General features: G+C 32.3%; 1 long non-coding RNA gene across 1 annotated transcript; it reads right to left on the bottom strand.

Annotated features, from left to right (window-relative positions):
• Positions 1-5,604: 5,604 nt before the first annotated feature.
• On the bottom strand, positions 5,605-12,827 carry LOC128556427 (uncharacterized). The gene is made up of 3 exons (XR_008370648.1): positions 12,648-12,827; positions 6,285-6,365; positions 5,605-5,716 (listed from the first exon to the last, which is right to left on the bottom strand). It is a non-coding gene; the product is annotated as an uncharacterized LOC128556427 (long non-coding RNA).
• Positions 12,828-19,397: the final 6,570 nt, after the last annotated feature.

The raw sequence follows: 19,397 nt of genomic DNA, 5'->3' as shown, positions 1-19,397 counted from the left end.
CTTCACTCCCAGAAATAGTGGCATCTTCAGTCGGAAATGAATGTGCACAGATATATCCATTGACTAAAATATGTTACTCCTATATCCGATTATAGCAAATAACAGACTATAAGTACCATTCATTTCTTTTATTACGATAGTCTTATAATTGTTCTTTTCTTCACCCTTCATCAAGTAGCTCATCGTTACTTTAACCTTGTATTGGTAATATATATTTAGCCCCCACCCCCGCCCTCTCATCCGTTATAATCCACATTAAATACATGAGGTAGACTACTGGACATACTTTTAATTCAGAGCGTATGTGCTTGAAACAGGAGTTTAAAATATTTATTACATCTATGAAATCAACGAAGATGCCTTGTTGCAAGAAATGTTCAGCTTCTAGATCACTTGCTTAAATATGCTCAAAAATAAGCCAAAAGTAATGAGTCATAATGTCAAAGTCAAAAGTCGTAAGTCATAAGTCAAAAACAACAGTCAAAACTCAAAAATGGCCCTCGACGGCTTCCATTAATATCCCTATACCACTTATTATTACCTTTTCTTGAAAGCACTACCTGAATGCATTGTAAATTTACATGTGGTGATACGAAGTAGGAAGGTCATTTTGCGGTAAGATTACTGTAATAAAATCACTCAGATTAACAATTTAAGCGTTAGAAGTTCAATATTACAAATTTAAATATATTCCGTTCTTCTTCAAAATCAGTATGCTTTACTTAAATGTTCAATGTACCCTGACTTTATTACTGACATCTGTTTACCATAGATAGATAGACAGATAATTATTTATGTCAGTCTCATCATCATGTACATCATTACATATACCGGTAACAAAACATACATGCATAAATTTACATACACAATATATAACATGGTACACATATCATCTCATTAATGAGTTATAAGAGACTAAACACGAATATTACAGATGCTATACAAATACAACACTTGGTTGAAAAATCTTAAAAACAAATTCTTTAAACCATAGGAATACGATGATAGTTATCACTAGTGAATGACGAGTTGTTGTATGTGTAGGTGAATGAGTGAAAAACTTCTTGGTGGATATTAATATAGGTGTGTGACTGAGTTAAGCACTATGGTTCTGCTTTAATGCTTATCTGGCAAATGAAAGGGAAACAAGAGCTGTCTCCATAGGATGACACATACCCCCGATGGCACTTTGAATGAATAGTTATGGCCGATGTTAGAGTTTAGGACCTTTGACCTACGGACCTGGGTCTTGCGCGCGACACGTCGTCTTACTGTGGTACACATTCATGCCCAATAATTTTAAAATCCATGCATGAATGACAAAGATATGGACCGGACACGCCCATCAATGCACTATCATGAAATATGACCTTTAACGTCTAAGTGTGACCTTGACCTTTGAGCTACGGACCTGGGTCTTGCGCGCGACACGTCGTCTTACTGTGGTAGACATTCATGCCAAGTTATTTGAAAATCCATCCACGGATGACAAAGATATGGACCGGACACGAATGCACTATCATGAAAAATGACCTTTAACGTCTAAGTGTGACCTTGCCCTTTGAGCTACGGACCTGGGTCTTGCGCGCGACACGTCGTCTTACTGTGGTACACATTCATGCCAAGTTATTTGAAAATCCATCCATGGATGACAAAGATATGGGCCGGACACGAATGCACTATCATGAAAAATGACCTTTAACGTCTAAGTGTGACCTTGACCTTTGAGCTACGGACCTGGGTCTTGCGCGCGACACGTCGTCTTACTGTGGTACACATTCATGCCAAGTTATTTGAAAATCCATCCATGGATGACAAAGATATGGACCGGACACAAAGTTTGCGGACAGACCGACAGACTGACAGACCGGCAGATGGTTCAAAAACTATATGCCTCCCTTCGGGGGCATAAAAAAATATTGTTCTTGATAACTATGAAGTATGAGTAATCTATCTTATTTACTACTATCTTTTCTCATATCAAGACTAGTAAGACTAAGGAGCAGTTGCCAATCACTTATATAATTAGATTAAAAGGATGCATCTAAAAACAAAAAAGGTAACACATAAAATATAACTTGCGCACTAATAAGAACGATATTTCTTTTATTTTGAAATTGGAAATCCCTGTCTGTAAAATCCTGCTGTAAATGAACTGATTAGCTGTTAGCTAAAAGGTATTACTGACCATTATTTACATTTACGCTAAATAAATACTCAAATTCATGTTCTACAGTACAGTTTCTTTTTCCTTTCAAGTAAAATATGAAAGCAGGTTTCGGCAGATATATATACAAAGTTTTCATCACTGAAAATTGTAATCATTTTCTCATCATCTGACATATACATATTCTGATTATTTTCTAAGAAATTATTAATTGCAGTGACTAAATATTTCCTTATATCATTATATACTGGGCAATAAAAAGTACATGTTGATATTAGTAAACCGGCAAAACAAGTATTTCCTGGTTGTATTGTGCATAGATGAGACTGGAATAAGTAAAGAAGAGGGTCATGATGGCTCTATATCGCTCACCTGAGCTAAGTTGCTTGCTTGAACAAAGTTCTTTGCTACAGCTTTAGAAACAAAACAAAAACTAGGTGAAATCTGTTACGAAATTATACAGGTGGTCCAAATCCCTTTGCTGTAGCTTCAAAAGCAAGAAAGTAGGTCAGTGGGTAAGGGTTAAAATATTAAAGACAAGTATTGAAATCTATATCAAAAGTTATATATGTGGTCCAAAGTTCTATGCTGTACCATTAAAAACAAGAATGTAGGTCAGTATGTCAAGAAGAAGACTATTCAAGATGGGCATTTAAAACTGTGAAAAAATTATACATGTGGTTCAAATTTCTGTGTTGTAACTTCAAAAACAAGAAAGTAGGTGGGCAAGTCAGGTTTTAGAATATTAAAGATGAGTATTGAAATTTGTATCAAGAGTTATAAACGTGGTCCCAGTTTCTTTGCGGTACCTTCAAAAACAAGAAAGTAGATCATGATTAAGATTATTCAAGATAAGATTTGAAATCAGAAATTATACATGTGGTCCAAATGTCTATGCTGTAACTTCAAAAAGAAAAAAGTAGGTCAGTAGGTCACAACTAAGGATATTGAAATTTATATCAAACATTATACTTGTGGTCCAAATTTCTTTGCCATTACTTTTAAAACAAATAAGTCTATGTAAAACAAGCTTTTCCTTTGAATAGAATGGTGACCTAGTTTTTGATCCAACATGATCCAGTTTCGAACTTGGCCTAGGAAGCATCAAGATAAACATTTTTACCAAATTTCATAAAGATAGGGTCATGAATATGGCATCTAGAGTGTTTACAAGCTTTGCCTTTGATTTGACCTGGTGATCTAGTTTTTGACCCCACATGACCCAGTCTCGAACTTGTCATAGAGATCATAAAGTTAAACATTCTGTGCAAGTTTTTATCAAATCAAAGTATAAATGAAACCTCTATATGACTAAAAAGGCCAAAACAGATAATTTCGCCACTTTCAGGGGCAGCAACTCTAGAACCCTAGAATCTAGCCGGTTTTCAAAAGGAACCCAGATCTTATTGCGACTTAGGTTGTGTGTAGGTGTGGTTAAAATCGAATGTAAATTGTCACTTCTATCGTGTTCGCAAATTTTGGCTCTTTCAGGGGTCAACTCCGGAACCAATGATTTGATGTGACAAATTCATCATGGAATCCAAGATCTATTGTGATTAAAGATATTTTGCAAGTTTGTATCAAATCAAACCATAAATGAAGTCTCTATATGTCTGCAAAAGCAAAAATAGCAAAATTTGGCCCTTAAAGGTGCCATAACTCTTGAACTAATAATGGGATCTGGCCAGTGCTTGAAAAGAACCGAGATATTATGCCAATACAAGTCGTGTGCAAGTTTGATTTAAATCGATTGCAAAATATTGTCTCTGTCATGTTCACAATCCAAAAAAGAAAATTTTGGCCATTTAAGGGGCCATAACTCTGGAACCCATGACGGGATCTGGCCAGTTTTTGAAAGAAACCGAGATATTATGCCAATAAACGTTGTATGCAAATTTGATTAAAATCGGCTGCGAAATATAGTGTCTATCGTGTTCACAAGAAATTGTGGACGGACGGATGCCGACGGACACAGACGGACGACGGAAGAAGGGCGATCACAAAAGCTGTCATTGTCACTAGGTGAGCTAAATATGTAAAATATGTTTGAAAAAGGTGTTTAAAAATGCACATTGTTTATAAGTGAAAGGGTATTACAGATATAACCTCGCATAATGTTTTTGTGTTGCTATTTTAACAAAAGAAAGTTACTGTTTATCAAAAGTTGAACATAATGCAGCATGTTTTACCCGTTTATAAAGAAGTTATTTCACCAGTTTCTGTAAATGATAACAAAAGAATAGATATGTTAATGTTAAGTATCCCTTAAGCATTGTTGAAATAGTTTTTTGAATCATTTTAATAAAAAAAAACACATATAAAAGCAAAGCATTTCTTTCATTACGGAATTTAATAATACAATTATTTTCTGTAACAGTGCGTGACAATACAGAAAATGCAACAATATTTCCTGCTAGAAATCTTATAATATCAACTGTAGAATAAAATGTAATACATTATGAATCAGTTTTTGGTATGACTGAATACCAAGCAACACCATTGGCTGTTCTCGACTGTATCTTAAGGATGTACGAGCGAATTTTTTCTAACGTTAAGAATTTTTTCATACCCTGTGAGCTTGAAGAAAATTAGTTTTTAAGACAAACAAGAGCAGAAAAAACATAGGTCACCGAACTCGTTTTCATTTTATAGGGTACTTTCTTCACCCACTGTTTACGCATTTCTGGAATTTTGTAAAATTTAAAAAACGTTGGTACTTTATAAAACATATAATATCCTACTTAATCTTAGAGAGATTTCAGGTCTTACAGGTTAATATGAATATATGGTGATGTCAGTATAATATAAGCATAAATGTCACTGACAATTCTCTTTAATTTTTACATGTTGACATAATTACCCCACCCACTTTATTTTCAATGGAAAAACGTATTTAGATCTACAAAAAAAATCTGACGTTAAGATTTTCAAAATATTTTGCAGCATTAATGACATACAAAAATGCTTCAAAATGGAAAGAAAAAAAGTTGGGGTCACCGTGCATCTAAGAGATCTATTAAGAAAAAAACTGTTAAAAAGTGGTGAATTTTGATATTTTTTGTTCTTTTTGTTTTAATTTATATTTTCTAGATAACATAAAGTGCTATCTTGAAAACTTTTATTTTATTTATAGCTTAACATTATATGTATCGGTCAGAAAAATATCAAAACCAAACCTGATCTACTTTAATAGATATTTGAAATTACCTACACCAACCCCATTGTAAATCTTACGTCAATTTTAGGCAAATACCAGCCAAAAATAAGGGTGAAAATTTTTTTTTCGCAAAAAGCATAATATATTTGGTGAAATGGTACATTATTAGCCATATTTTAATTATTTAGCATTAATTTTTGGCAAAACGTTTGTTAGAAAGCAATATTCGAAGAAACATTTTTCAAAATGGCGGACATCCTGAAAAAAACGCTCGTACATCCTTAAGCTGTAAATCACCATGTTGATAAACATTTCATGCAACCCATTTTGGGAGTTTGGAGAAAGTGTAGACGTGCAGAAGAAATTGGGTCCTTCTGATTTATTGTCACGCTCTGAAATAATTTGATTGAGAAATGTTATGTACAAAAATCTTGTTTAAATGTATTTCAATAATTAAATTCTATTTATTTTTTGTAATTTTAGATTGATATAAATCACATCGGGACTTCTTGCTAATCCACGAATCGCTCTCGTGTCCAAACGCACAAAAGATATCATTCAATCCATTCGGACCCGTACATATTAAATACTAATTCGCCTTCCAATAAATATACAGTTCTATAGTTCCTAATTGTTACACAAAACGTTCTTTTTGGAATTTTGGTGTCCAATTTTAAAAGATGTTTTCGAACAACCCCATTTTATTAATATTCTTTTTCTTACGAATGACGTCAGATTGCGCGTGCAGTCTAGTGGAAAGGGTTTCCTTTGATATTGTTTCACAAATACTGCACGAAAATAAACGCTTGATTTCTTTCTATACCAAACATATAGTTAATGTAAATATTCTGAATTTAATTTTCTTCTTCTGTTTGAATAACATAACATAACTGCATGTTCATATTATTGTATTATATTTTAATGAGAAATGTATAAAACCTTAACGATGGTGTTCATTACCCTGTTGAAATCTAACCATCGAGATTAAACACTGCTGATACATGGCTGAATAAACATCACATCATTCGAATATTAAAAAATCTGAAAATAAAAATTCAAATATAGTAATATCAATTAAAAAGTAATGTGAATTTCTTGTGAAGTTGTGTATGTTAGGTCATGTGCTGAGTTTCTAAAAAGATGTAATTTTGTGTAAATGTAATAGTTCCTATGACATACGAGGGGCATTAAAAAGTTATAATACTAACGTCATTACTCTACTATAAATGATCGGAATCATGTGCAAGATATCCAACAAGAAAGGGTTGTTTTAACCCTTTTACAGTGTTACGCACATCCTCAACTTTTCTGAATATAACCTTTCTCCAACATTTAAATTTTGACTTCACGGTAGTGAGAAACTTATGATGTCTACTAACTGGTAACATATGGCCAGTATAGAAATAGAAAATGTTGTCTTATCTTGGTGGTCATTTATTGATATCTGTAATAACATTATACACATGCATTATTGGTCTGGGAACAGAAAATCGTTTTCTTACTTTCAGTTTTTCATCAAATGACCTGTAAAAAGTAAAATAACAATGAAACAAGAGGTAATAAAAAGATAAATGTGATAATTGATGCCTGTTTACCTGTTATCGACAACGAATATCAACAAAAAATGTAAACGTGATATGCAACGTTGAAAAAAAAAACACTATAAAATACATGACAACCGAAGGTATAAAATGATATTTAAAAAAAAATATGCAAAAGGTCATCGTTTTAAACCCAAAATATAATATGATTAATACGATTTTTCCGGTGTGAAATTTTCAAAAATCAAAATAAGATATTATTCGATTACTACAAAATAGAACAAACAAATACAATGTTAAACATGTACAATTAAAATCATTGCAAAGCTACGGCATAAAAATTAAAACATTGGGAAGGATTTTTTTCTCAGTACAAAAAGAAAGGCAAACTCCTCTTCAGTTGTCATTAATAGTATATAAATCTATTACATTTTCATATATTATAAGTCTCTATGTTCAAAAGGTTATGACTTTAATTCTTTCTGGTCTTGTGTTCAAACCCAACTAGATTCTAAAATATCATTTTTAACATTTTAGCTTTCAACTGCTATTTTGGACAAATTTATAGGACAAATTTATATAAAAACATCTACAAACCAACAATGATAACCAACATATTAAACATATTTTAAATGTATCTGATAAGCTATTTTCTTTGTAATAGTTCATTTAGTAATAACCACGAGAGATGTATTGTTTTGTGAAATCAGCGTATTTCCAAATTTGCTATTGTTGTATTACAACTCGTATTTGTATCATGTTTCTCACTTTGTTTTATATTTTCATGTTTTCTTTCTACGTTTTGTACTGGTACTCTGTCCAATAAATTGAAAAAAAAAAAAACAAAAACAAACTAGTGCGTTTGTTTCATTCCGTAAACCCCTTCGTCAAAAACTTGAATTAATATCAGAAAAGAACAGAACACAACAGATCAGAAGTTTTATCTTGACTTAAGCATACAGCTTTTAACATCGTCATATATCGTTAAAAATACAAAAAAAGAAATACACTATAAAATAGAATGATTATTTACTTAAATAATCACTTCTTTTTCATGAAACATTTTAAGTAAAAACTGCTAATTTGTGTAGTTTTCTATATCGTTTTTCTTACATGAAGTGCAAAGACAAGAATTCCTTTACTTGTTTAAAATGTTCAAATTGTGTGCGTTCAACCTTAATTTAGCAGGTAAGGTGTATTCCGCATGATTAGATTAAGGCAAGTTTTAATTTGTCTGATTAGAACAAAGATGTACATGGATAGCATTCTATCATATGTATACCAGTGTATCCCATAAACGAGTATTAAACAATGGTATGAACATATCAATATAACTGATCCGAGAAAATCCCATACATCTGGAAAACCTGCATTCTGTAATAAAAATCTCGTACTTTTGATGATCAGCTAACTGTTCTATAATTGTAATATATCATTGATCTTTGTGCTTTTACAATATTACTTATAATACAATTATCTGATTTACAATCATACAATTTCAACCAGGACTTCGAAATACGAACAAATCTGTTTATATGTCCAGCTCTAAATATAGAGATAAAGTATTGGCTGATCTTTTAACACTTAACAACCACTTACAAAACTTTCCATGTACACGTTATAAATTCGTTACTTTTAAGAATCCCAAAACTTCACATAATATAATTTAAAAGTGACAAAACTTATGCGTCAAATAAATTAAACATGATATTTATTGGCACATTAATTCCCCTTGTTCATTAAACCATGTATTCATTGCCCTAATACATTTTCCAGCTAACGTTTTAGTTGGAATGCATTGCTAAAAGAGCTTCCGCTCGAAAATACAACACCTAAATAGAATGTTTATTTATATGTACTGTCTAATCCCATCCCTTTCTAAAAACAACAATCTTTGTATTGTCAACGTTAACACTAAGATTCTATTACTACAGTATGACTCTAAATTATGCAGTGAATCTTGTAAACCTTCTGTTGATTGTGCAAACAATTGCAAATCTGTGTTCATAATCATAAACAGTTCTTTACTAATTACTCTTTATAAGTTTTACCCAAAGGCTATTTCTACATATGGTATCAAAACACGTCTAAAAAATCTATAAAGGAACAATAAGACTTGTTCTTTTTCTTAATCAGAGCATGTCATGAAAATATGGCATTCACTGTACCATAGTTTTGTCAAAATTCATGTCGTGCCTCAGAGACACGCTACATCATTATTTTTAGACCATCTCTTCAATCATCCGTTTAATACGACAGTGTACTCTTTATATGATATAAGCTGTAATCATCACAATTTACTAACAATTACTACATGCACAGGTTTAGTCATGACAAATGGTAATCTTACCACACACTTCTGGAAACTGAACGGTAAATTCGTTCGGGTTTTTTGGAGATGGATTTATAATATATCTCCTGGATGTTAACACTTGCTAGTGCAAGAAACACCATAATCATAAATCCATTTAAGTGTTGCCATAATGAAAGTTGATGATAAATTTATAAAATTATTGTTTAAACGGTGGTCAAAGATCTAGCGTAAGATAAGAATAACCACTGAACTGTGTGTAAAAAAAATAAGATACATTACTTTTAAGAATTGAAAGAAGTACAATTTCGGACACTTCGTGTCTCAGATTATTTGTAAAACTTTCTATAAAGGCTCGTCTACACTATTCAAGAAAATCTTGTAGGGCCCATAAATCACTAGATAATTTATATCTTGTACAAGCAATTAGTGCTTTGCAGTATTTCTTGAACTTGGAAGACACATTAATTTTAAATGGAGGGAAATCATGACAGGTAAATAAAAAGATGGCCGAAATGATACCAGTACAAAGTATTTATAAAGATCAAATATTTGTACATTTCAAAAATTAATCATTGGTGAAAACATTGATTGAGAAAAACTCTAGTTGAAGTGATATATATCCAGTCGAAGAACAAAACTACTTAAAAGATATTATTTCAGGAAATATGATAAAACAGTCATATCATTTTGTTAATATGTAACCTTGTGAGAAACATCACTGATAATGTAAAAATACTTTTTGAGAACACCGAACTTGCTGATGTTACTCTTCCTCTGGAGTACTAGATATAATTTTATTATTGAATTATAGAAACTTGGCTTTTGAGCATGTCATTCAATTAAAACATCATTTTTTCTGCTGTCCACACTGCCATGTTTACTGTTAAATTATCAAAGCCAAACATTCAATGATGGCTTTATTAGATCTCAATACATATTTAATGAAAAAATGTAAACAAAATACCATACTGGGCAGGTGCTCCTCATCAAAAACCCTTTATCAGAGCATTTGACAGCACTACCATCCAAGAAAAATAGGATGAGTTCTAAACCCTACAAGATCTTGTAGCCGAAAATTATCTGGAAACTGCCACTCAAAAAGACACTAATGGGGGACACAATGTACTGTCTACACTATACAAGTTGCTGTGATTTATATCTTGTGCAAGTTTTCTTGAATAGTGTAGACGAGCCTTAAGACAGGCAAAAGAGTAAGTGTTAGCAAAACATGTTACAGTCTCCACCTTTTGAAAATTAATGTTCTGTGAACAGTTTATTGCCTGCAAATTATATTTGCCTTTAGTCAGTCATTATGTGCATTAAAGTTGCTCAATTTACAAGGATTTAAAAATGTATAATAATACATACTACATACTTTATATTAAAGATAATCATCAGCCCATATGCAATGTCTGATTAACTTGTCAGATAAAATATCAAGCTACTTTAATTTTGATATGATTTGTGTTTGCATGCCCAGCGTGTTGTATTTAAAGTTTATAAACTCTAAGGTTTGGATCACTTTAAATTAGATCTTAAAATACATTTTCTTTGGCCTAAATTATAAGAATGAATAATTATTGTTGTAAGTTTGTGACTAATTTAGTTTAGTGTTGAACATCATAAAGCTGTTTAAATAAGGCACAGCACAGCAGTTTTCAAATTGTCTTCATATCAATTAATGATTTAAGATCACGTCATGAAATTTAACCTTTACACTGCTAAATTTCTAAAATGGACTGGTCGCTCATTCAATTTTGGCAGCACCACTTATTATTCAAAGGGAAGGGGTGTTCACTAAAAAGTTACTGACTGAATAGTGAACTGTGCATATCATATTCAGCCTGCATGGACGTGTTTCAACAGTATTTATATTAAAAGCTGACTTCAATGGAAATCGATAACTGAATTGAATAGGAAAGGGCGTTTCGAATCACAATCTGAAAATAATCGAAAATGTATTAGTATTTCTAAGATATACAATCATGCAATTGCTATTAATCAGTTGTACAAGGTGTATTTACAACACAATTAAATAAGCTTACAGAATGATTTGATGAATGTTTTAAAAACATATTTACATCTATAATGATACAGTAATCTTTAAACGGTAACTGAATTGACTGAAAGAAATATGGACAATGAAGAAATAGTGCATATTTTTCATCGATACATTCAAGTAGCTACTCCTCTTGTAAAGCTACCCATGTTAAATGTATAAATTCTATTTGAATGGTAAAGTTCAGTCTATTGGTTATCATGTTACATAAGTATTGATTTAGATAATTTATTTATTATCAGCAGATTGTCAATATCTTTTATAATTTTAACACTCTTTGACCTATATTTATTCGTTATCAACTTTAGTATCGAAAATTTTAGACCATTGAAGATATCCACCACAGTCATGATAGTGGTAATTTATTCAAAAACAGAAACAGTCAAGGGACGTGCATATTTCATTATTTTAATCATTCAAGTCACATATTTATGCCATCACCAGAGGAGGTTCAAGGATTTCAATTGGGGAAGTAATCCCCGCCCCCCATCCCCCGTCGGAAAGTATTCCTCAAATGGTGCAATCTGGACCATATTTGACATGTTTGAGCACGAATATTTTGTAACAGTGGCATCTTTTACATTTTTACGTATTCAAAAAAAAAAGCTGATCTGAATGTTGTCTGCTCCAACCACTTCAGTAAGTATAAATACCAATGAACTATCGATATAAAGTTTTGCGAGCGAAGCGGAAATTTTGACTTTAATCTTTTTTTTTTCAGGGGGGAGGGGAATGGGGGCGCCGGCTGCCCCCCACACCCCTGGATCCGCCCTTAATAATTATGGTTTATGTTTATGCATTGTTGCATAATAACATTTTCAACTACATAATAATAAATATCGTCGAGTAAACGCATAAGGGCTCAACAGTATATGGATAAAGAAGGCTGATGAGCCCTTATGGCGATACAAAACGCAAACAATGGTGAAAATATTAGGACTCCATCGATTGGACAATTCTACGTGTTTCGGTCCAATGGATTTTTCGCTTTCAACTAGGCATTATGTGAGGAAATCCGCATTTAACGCTGTCATTGTGGTGCATTTATAATAAGACCTAATTGATATTTCTGATAAGATCCATACCACCTATTGTTCTATACTACTTGACAAGACATTACTAAGCTGTCCTGTATCTTTTAGATGACAGTACTACGTCATACTATTTATTGTTTAATTGTAATATGTTACCGAGATATTTTTGGGTTTTACTGTAAAATACTCAATCCCTTGTTATTAAGATAAGAAACATATATTGAGCTCTTCGCTTGCTTCTGTTTTCCTCAAATACAAAAACAAATTTTCAAATTTAGTTTTTGTTTGCCGCCTAAAACGTTTTGCAAAAACAATCCGATGAACAACTTTTTAATTTGGTGTGGACTAGTCTTTATTTGTAAAATATCTACTTACATGAACAAAGCAGCCAAACAAGTGACCATGAAAATGAACATAGTCCGAAGTCCCCGTAAATAACATTTAACTAGATAATATGAAATAATAATTCCCAGTATTAATAAAAATAATGGAAAAATTAATGTATCTCCCATTTTTAACAGATACTCTAATTCGAGTACTGTAAACTGTTGTGTGCAGAAGAGCGATACAAGACGCAGTCATGTGATTAGATACACTACAATGCAAAACAAAACGTAATGCTTGTGTTTAAAACAAGTTAAATTGATCAATACATATTTTACCAAAAACGTCCAACCTATTTACAAATTCTCAAGAAAGCACAAACTAAATGGAAGAAAGTTTTAACAGAAATATAAACATGTACATAATTTACATGATTTAAAATACTTTTTATTTTATCAGACTGGATGATTCGTTTTATCAGTTATCAGAAATTACAAACAGGTATTTCAATGTTTTCATATATTTATTATTTTCTTGGTGCAAGGTCATGATGGTGGGCGGATAATACTTTTAAAATATGAATTAGATACTTATCCTAAATCTTCTTTACTGTAAATGGTTGAGTGAACAATCATAAGAGTTTACCTAATGTCAAGACTTACCCTAAGCCCTCTTTACACAAGGGAAACAATCTGTTTATATAGTGAAATTGTTGAGTGAACACCGTTTGTTAACCCTAATCCTGTACATGTTATAATAGTGCAATGGAAAAGTAAGCTATCTATGTTAAATGCTATGTCATGCATCTAACAGTCCTGAAATTGATTTCTTTGATTTTCTCATATTTTTAGATATTTTTCCCATAATTTGACGCATATATATGGGTAGTAGAGATTGTTCTCTTTCCAGCAGTAGCCGTTTCAATATATTTTACCTTGTGAAATTCTGCGGGTTTTGACTTTTTCAAAAAAAAAAGATCGTTTGTTTGTTGACAAATTTCATCACAGAAAATGTCACACTTTCCCCAGTACATTAACTTTTTTGATCTTTACACAGTTTTCTATTCAGATTGTTAATCCTTATGGCAATTATGCATGCTTTTTCCCTGCCTATAGGTGAAAAAGTGCATAGTTTGCATGAGGTTCTAGGCCAATAGCCACCTAAGCCTACCATAAAGTCTTAACGGAGTTGTCTCCATTTTTTCCAAATATTTTACCCGGGATCATGTTTTTCAGCTCAATTTTTTTTTTCAGAAAACGATATTTAAATAATATTTTTCGGTCAACTTACTTTGATGCAGTTAACTACACATATATCTAAAACAGATAGTTCCTACTCGAAGTTTGTATTTTTCGTTCCACTGCCTACCTAATGTACATTTAGAAACAAGTTTCAATTGTAAAATACTGAGGCAACAATTCACTTGAGGTCTGTACAGTGCAAAACTATTTTCCGCGGTAAATAACTATTTCACCATCAATGTAAAATGAATGATAAAGCCTACAAGAAATCTAATCTCCAGGCGCCGTGTTCACAAAACATTTTCAGTCTCAGCTGAGTTTGATAATGAAACTTTATTTGTAATTTATGTCTAAATAGCATGATTAAAACTATATTTTAAGTTAATAACTATTTCCGAGTGACTATTCAGTATTGATGCTAAGTCTCAGCTGGAATTTAACCTTGAAGTTTTAATAAAATCTTTAGTAAAATTAACATTTCAATTTCAAACTCAAACTCAGCTGAGACCGAAAAATGTTTTGCGAACATGGGATCAGAGCATTATGGTCATAGCTGCCTCTGTTTATGAGTTTTTGCAACCTGTCTAATGCTTGAGAAGAGTTAAGTAACAATATTCCAACATGGATTGTGTCTGGGTACATTACTGAAGCAATATTTCAGATATTACAAGGAAGGAAACAAACATTTGTGAAACTGAATCAATTTCGATCAATCTGTCAATCTATCAAACGTTACACATGTAAATTAACAATACTGGGGTTACATTCTTCTTCTTTGTTTTTTTTTTTGGATTTAACGTCGCACCGACGCATGATAGGTCATATGGCGACTTTCCAGCATTAATGGCGGAGGAAGATCCCATTGATAAGGGGCAAGTGATTTGAAGTCAGCAACCTTAACCACTCGGCCACGGAGGCCCCGGGGTCACATTCATCCACATTAAGTTTTGAAGACTGAAATTTATTTTTCTTGGTTGCATTCTATGCTTCCAAAGGATTTTCTTACAGATTTTATTAACTATCACAACAGCAATCTTTAAGTGATTCTAGGTGGCGTGAGGCACTTTCCACTGACTCAATCAAACCGAGTCTGCTAATTTTTGTTTGGTTGCATTTTATGCTTCCAAAGGATCTTGCAGACTTTATTAGATCGGTATAAATGGAAATTTTCACGTCAGATCTTTGGCGACCATTTTATACTCGTTCATTTTAGCTGGATGGTGATGAGAGCTTCAATTGTATTTGAAACACTCTCGAGCTAGCGTCCTTGAAAAACCGGTCAAATAATGTGTGGTTGGGACCCTAGTATAACTGTTTTAACATCCTTGTGGCTAAACTTTAATGCAACACTTTCATTATCACTAAAACGTTTTATTCGAATGCTTAGAGAGTTTTCACGTTATAATGGTATTATCTTTCTCAAACGTTTTGATACCATTTTGTAACAATTACTATTAACCCGAACGTTTGTTAGTTATTAGATTCAAAGGTTGCAAAAACACTTGAGATTCAAGTTATTTCACGACATGAAGTGATGTAAATGTTTAAGTTCTTACCATTACTTCAAAAGTTTTCCTAAGACACTACATGCAAGTGTTCAGCTCTTTTACAGTCGGTCACCACGCTACCCTCTTAGAGTGGCAATTTGTTCTTAAATCCCCCTCTTCTTCGTCGTAGCTTAAATGGGCTTACCATTGGTGCCCCGGCTTCTGCAATACGTTAACCGTTCCATAACTTGTTAGAGATATATTTTTACACGAGTATATTTGTGTTTTACAGTATGTTTCAGCAGATACATGTATAAGATATAAAAAAAAGAATGGGATGAAAAGAGCAGGGGTAGCACTCGTAAAAAGGCAGGGCAGGAGGGAAGGAAAGCAACACTATCACCATACAAGACGTTCTACAAAACGAAACGAACAAAACCTAATTTAAAATAGGGGTACCATCTTGTAATGGTCAATAACGTAAGGAAACTGGGTTTTTAACGCGTTTAGGGCGTGCCAACCTCACACGTACACTATTTCCAATTAGTTAGATAAAACAGTGTAAATAAAATAAATCCCCACCGAGATAAGTTCTAACATTAATGACAAAATACCAGACTGTATAAAGTAAAACATAAGTCAAATGTATTCCTTGTCTTCAGCACCAAGAGCATAACATTTAATGAAGCGACTAGAAAATTTGAAAGGCAACATTCCACTCCCTCCGTAGTCTTTTGTAGGATTTAGAGAAAAAAGTCACTTAGTCTCGCACTTGAACAGTCATCGCACCATAAGAGGGGCCTTTCATCAAACATCACTGTATTTTGCGATTTTGCATTGTTTCTTCTTTTATTAAACTGTTAACAAAGTTTACAAATATTTGATTAAAATAAGTATTGTGTTTAATTTTTCATCGTTTATAAACTACATCCCCTTAGTATTTGGTGCAGGTAAGACAAAGGTTAAGAATGTTTTTACGTTTGTATTATATTTCATTAAAGGTTCGGACGATATTTTGTGAAATTTATTGAAAGCCTTCCGTAGTAAGTTTGGGATAGCGGTAATCCTGTTTTAACAACGTTTTTTTCTAGGTAGGGGAAATTGTGTTCGATCTTTTTTCAAAAATATAGGTCGACCGTTTTTGAAATATCACCAAGGTACCTTGAGGTTTCATTAAAAGCTTCAACAGTATTAAAATGGGTCACAGCCGACCAGCTAAGCATTAAATCTCGTTCATAAACAGCAATTAGTTCAGCGCAGTTAGTTCCCATTTAATAATGTTTCACATACCGGATCAAAGGTTCTCATGTGTATTTGTTAAATTTACTAATTATTATTATTGCAACTACACACGAAGTCAAAAGAAGAGAAATATCTTTGTTATTTTACATGACGTTGAATTTGCAATGTATCAAGCTTTATATCGGGTTTTGTGTAATTTTGGGATCCATTAAAGAGAGACTGACACCAGTTCTGACTTGATAATTGATATATTGGTCTACGTATTCTTCCATATATATCTCATCAACTGCCGATAACTGATAAGTTTTCGTGATTTCTAGTTCAGTGTGTAATGTATTTGTGTAGTAAACGCGTGATCTTATGAAAGTATTCAGGAGCTAAATAATTTATTGTAATAAACCTTTGACTTTAAATGTTTGATTTGATGTTTAAAGACGCGCCACATAATAACTGTATTCTTCTGTATTTCCATGATGGTAATTATACATGCTTTGCATGAAAAAAATGAAAAAAGAATAAGTATCTAGTTACAAATTGACAGTGACATATATAAGGCCAATACTATGTGTTTAATGTCTAAATATGTTATTAAATTAATGTAGTAGTATGCACAGTACTTGATATATTAAGGTGAGTTTAGACCAAACTTTGTTTCTACAGTGTAAGATAGTAATTATTCATTGTTTATAAAACAATACTGAAAAGAAAATGACTGAATAAGTTTGCAGACGATGTTGTGAAACACATTAATTCAGAGAGGGCCAAATTGTCCACCTGTCATCTTGTAGAATAGCTGTATTATACAAGTATTATTAAAATGATTTGCACGATGTTCGTGTGGAAGACAAATGTAGGTCGCTAGGTCGTGGTGGGTCTTTAAACGTACTTTTTAATTCTGTATACAGTGGCATGGAAAAACGAACTGGCAATGTGTTTAGAGAGGTTAACATTTTGAAGATTCAATGATTCTTTATGAAAATGTAGTAAAGCATGCAATAGTTTACGATATGATTGGATGATATAAGATACACACATTTAAAAGCATGCATAGCTATTTTGGGCACATTACCTGTAACGTGGCAAATGAATAGAACATGTTATATCTTAACAAAATGTTCCAAGGTATTTTACAGTTTTATCAATAAATACATGACATAAAATATTTTATTGGAACATGTTTACATTAAATTGATGTTTTTACAATATTAAGTACGTTAAACGAAACTAATGCTTATTTCATAGATGCAATACATAGTAAATTCCCTGTCTGATGGTGCGATGACTCTGTGTATATGTTTGTCTTGTGTATGTGTGTGTTTGTGCTGCTGTGCTTTGCACTGTAAGGAGACTGCAGTTTTGGAGCGTGGCTTTCCTTGTTGAATGTTTATCCTTGCTTTTTTCCACTTTCTCCAACAATCCTACCTTTTTATCTATCCCTTACCTATTTATGTATTTTGCATGAAATTAAAATGTCATTGTTGCTGATTTTTTGCAGCAAACCTTCTGCTATATTTTTTTCCGTTACAGTTTTTTTTTGGTTTGGATCCTTATCATAAGCCATTTTGGTACATGATCCATTTAAGGTTGTTTATACTTTACTAAGACATGCAATGCATGAACGTAAAAACTACGTTTTCTCCAATTATTAAAGCACATGCAAAAACCACGAGGTAGGAGAAAGTAAATACAGGTATATCTTTTATATTTTGTTTTCTGAAAATGATAAAGACTGCATGTACTTTTGTCTCTAAAATCCAAGGGGAATTCCAAATAAATATAGGTCACTAACACGGCGATTACTAGTATTTGATGTTTATTAATACCGTACTACGACATTTTATAAAGTATTTACCTGTTAAAATGATTAGATTGAACAATAAATATTGTTTAGTTAGTTATTGTTTTGGGCACTATATAATAGTTTATTATACATGACAGCTATTTATAGTTCAGATTAGGTAATAGGGTTAACAACTGGAATGCATGATTTTACATTAGGACAAATATTTGCTTTTGAATAGCCAACACATACGTAGTGTTTTTGTCACACTTTATTCCATTGTAATTATTTAAGACCAATTCTCTGTAAGAACCAAAAAATTAAAGAAGGGGTCGGAAACTCATAGTCTCAGAATTACTTCATATTTGCACCCTTTTTAGTATTCAAGCCATATATGAAGAATCAAGGGGGAAAAGATATGAATCAGCTCTGGTTACCATGGAAACGGGAACATTATACTTTTTGCGAAAAATGGCAATTTCTGAGAGTCAAATTTTACTAAAACGTTACAATTTTCTTTACACATAGTGGTCTCTATGTCTGCAATAGAGCACTAATTTTCATATTTGCCTGAAATACATACCTGAAGTAATTATTGAAAACAAATATTGTCTTCCAACATATTCACAGTTTTAGAAGCAACAATTTTATAAATACCCCCTTTTAAGATTTTACATTATCTTTAAAAATTGGTCTGCATGTATATTTTTCAACTTCTAATAGAAAATAAAGTGCACGCATCTGAATATAATACTTGTATGGATTCAGCAGAGCTATGATACCCATTTCAATTTAAGGAGGAATTTTAGTGGGTCATTCATATTTGAGCTTTTTACAGAAATTTGAAAATTGACAAAAAATGAGTTTTCAGCAAACTCATTTATGCCTAAATTACAGAATAACCTGAAATAATATTACATTGCCAGATACAGAATTGTTGCAAAACATAAGTATTTCATGTAAAATAATTTTACAAAGTTATACTGTCCAACACTTTGTCTAGAAATTAAGGAGAATGTTCCGTTACCATGGCAACGTACAAGAAAATTAT

The sequence above is a fragment of the Mercenaria mercenaria genome, chromosome 4 (genome assembly GCF_021730395.1).
Source record: "Mercenaria mercenaria strain notata chromosome 4, MADL_Memer_1, whole genome shotgun sequence".
Lineage (NCBI taxonomy): Eukaryota > Metazoa > Mollusca > Bivalvia > Venerida > Veneridae > Mercenaria > Mercenaria mercenaria.
Note: the sequence above shows the minus strand (reverse complement) of the source record. Positions and strands in the feature narration are given on the sequence as shown.